The 2,849-nt window shown below is 44.1% G+C and overlaps 1 long non-coding RNA gene across 2 annotated transcripts in view; it reads right to left on the bottom strand.

Moving 5' to 3' along the window:
- Nucleotides 1-2,849, bottom strand: part of LOC109370439 — an 8,896-nt gene that overhangs the window by 5,646 nt on the left and 401 nt on the right. The window lies entirely within an intron of this gene.

Genomic DNA, 2,849 nt, shown 5'->3' with positions numbered 1-2,849 from the left:
ACAAACAAACCTGAAATTGGCTGTCTATGGTCTACCCTGAATACCACGGTACCTGGGTGGAAGTACACGGTTGGCTGATTTGTTACTCATTCACTGCACATGTGATTAACTCACCAGACATATCACTAATTAATGGATTCACAATAGTCAAAAAGAAGTATTTTCACTGGGTTACATAGGAGCCAGAAAGATTCATGCTATGCTGACACCAAGAATCTACTGCAGGTGTAGGACCAGGTGTGTGCCCAGAAGCACAGGACAGAAAACAACCACAAGTCAAGGTTTAATGGTGAGAGACATCTGAACATGACTCTGGTCCTTCTTAAAAGGATAAGGAGGAGGATTTGCAGTCGAGGATATGGCGTTTCTCCTTCTGACTGAGCTGGTTAGGTGAAGCCTGCCATCAAAAAGGCTGGATTTTGAGTGCTTTGCAGCCACGCTCCCTAAAATATTTACTCAGTGTCCACTGGAGCAGTTTGCAAAGCCATCAGCAATCACTAACCTTCCTGAGCAGCCTGAGTGAACAGTGAAATGAAAGACTTCAGTAAAGCCTTCAAATAGGTGGTGAGATTAATCTTGTCAAGTGTAAACACTTCTTGACTCAGCAGTGGGGTGGGGAATGGGAGGCCAGTCTCTTTTTTTTTTTTTTTCCTTCCCTTCCTTTTTTGACATCTCCACTGCTGTCAGTGTTCCCAAGTTGACTCTTACAGAAGAAAAAGTATTGTTGAGAGGATATAGGAGAAAAACTTGATGTCAGGGAGAAAGCTAACCTGCGGGGCTGTGATGTTAAGGGGCAGCGTTTGTTAGTTCTACTCAGGCAGGCCTTACATTAGCAATGAAAAGCTCTTCTGGAAGGTAGCATGCAGAGAAAGGGCTCCCAGTGAACTCCCAAAGGCTTCTACCTGCCTCTCAGCAAGGTTTGGTGGGAGGTGTGTATAGACAATCACCTTTGCTTTGTTAGAGCAAAAAACAAATTGAGGAATGTCCCACCCTATGCCCACAGGACTCCAGCCAAGAATAATCCAATAACATCAGGAAGTTTGCTTCAGGTTTTAACCTTTTGATGTGATCAAGATTGTTACAGCCTTGCCAATCACCCAAGAGCCTGGAGCTCATCTCCAAGCCATGCCCTGCACTAATAACCAATGGCTCAAGACAAAGCAGGTCAGTTCAGAGTACTTCAGCACACAGAGGCAGACCCAATGGACTGCAACAGACCCTGAGCACACACTGAGTTAAGGAGGCACAGAAGTGCTTTGCACACCAGTATTGTGATCAGAACAAACATCGTGTCACCCAAATAACTCTATGAAGCTGAAGCTTTGGGGACTGCACTTCCCTTGCAGCTCAGTGAGACAGCAAATTAAGATCACCTGACTGACACTGGGAAGCACAAAACACCGAAGTCAATGTCTGCAGCAGCTCATTGCTCTCAGCATCGCGTGCCTCAGACAAACAAGTACCTGCAGATCGCTTTGTAAGCAATACCTTGAAATGGGGCCTTCAGCGTGGCCCTAACAGTTGGTGCCAACTATTGTGATAGCTAGAATGAGCCAAGAAAAGCAGGAATCTGGCTTGAAACCAAGGACAGGTTCTAAAGATTAAGATATTTTAGCTAATGTGGAGATGCAGCAAGTAGGATGATACAGAAGCAGTAGAAAAGGAAAACGAGTGATGAATGGGATGGCAGCCTTTACAGGAATTCACAAAGGGGCAAGCCTTGGTAGAGTTATTGTGTTCCTATTGTAAAAGGCCCCAGCAGGAGCAGACAGCAGAGGGGAAAAAAAAAAGCTATCTTTATAACACTGATGACCTCCCTTCCACAAAATACCCCCCTTTCTGCCAAGGTGCCTGTGGCTGTCATGCTGCACTCCATTTGTGTATCCTTCACAAATCATGTCTTTATGATGAGCCAAGTCAAATATGACACATCACACCAGGAATAATCCCATTTCTCTCCTTGAGGAGATGGCACGGTGAAACACAATTGGGCCCCACATCTCTTTGTATCAGGCGTGTTGTAATTTTTCTAGGTTGTTCTAAAGAATTTATTGCTTTAGTATATCCTCCCCCTTTGCAAGAGGTATTTATCATCACAGGCAATCTGACTGCAGTGTCAGTGATGGTCTGCACTGCTTTTGGCTCCTAACAGTACACAAAAAACCAATTCCCTAAACACTTGGTAATTGATCCATCTTTATCTGACCGTGTTTTCTCCTTTTGGCAATCCACAAAGATAAGATGCAACCTTTGAGTTTTATTCATCCCTCCCCTTGGTTTCACAAGTGAATTGCCATTCAAGGCTACTGGAAAGTGTCAGATTAAGAGGAGTGATGGATGATGCACTATAAAACAGGTAAGAGCATAAAACCTCCATGCCCCCCATCCCCTCACAGCACACTATGTAATAATCACAGCAAGTCTTTAAGTAGTTTGAGTTTTCTACTGGATCTTACTGCCTTTTACACTATTTCTGCAACAGGAGACAAGCACAGTTTCAGGATCTTGGCTAGCAGAAGGAGCATAACATTACGAAGTAATTGAGTTGGAAGGACCTCTACAGGTCACCTGGTCCAACCCCTGACTCAAAGCAAGGACAACTTCAAAGTTCCATTAGGCAAGCTGATAACTGATTATTAAGGACCCCTGCAGTCTCTCTGTATAAAGACTGCTCTGACTGGCTTGCTTTATGCTGCCTTAATCTTGCTCAAGTCAGACCACCTCTTTATGTCAAATGACTACATCATCTCTCTAACCCAAAGACACTTAACTCCAAAAGAGCACCATTCAGTACATCTCCTGAAGGACTTGCTAAGCTTAGACAATCTTATCAGAGAGAGAGAAGAAAA

Source organism: Meleagris gallopavo, chromosome 19, assembly GCF_000146605.3.
Source record: "Meleagris gallopavo isolate NT-WF06-2002-E0010 breed Aviagen turkey brand Nicholas breeding stock chromosome 19, Turkey_5.1, whole genome shotgun sequence".
NCBI classification, from domain to species: domain Eukaryota; kingdom Metazoa; phylum Chordata; class Aves; order Galliformes; family Phasianidae; genus Meleagris; species Meleagris gallopavo.
Note: the sequence above shows the minus strand (reverse complement) of the source record. Positions and strands in the feature narration are given on the sequence as shown.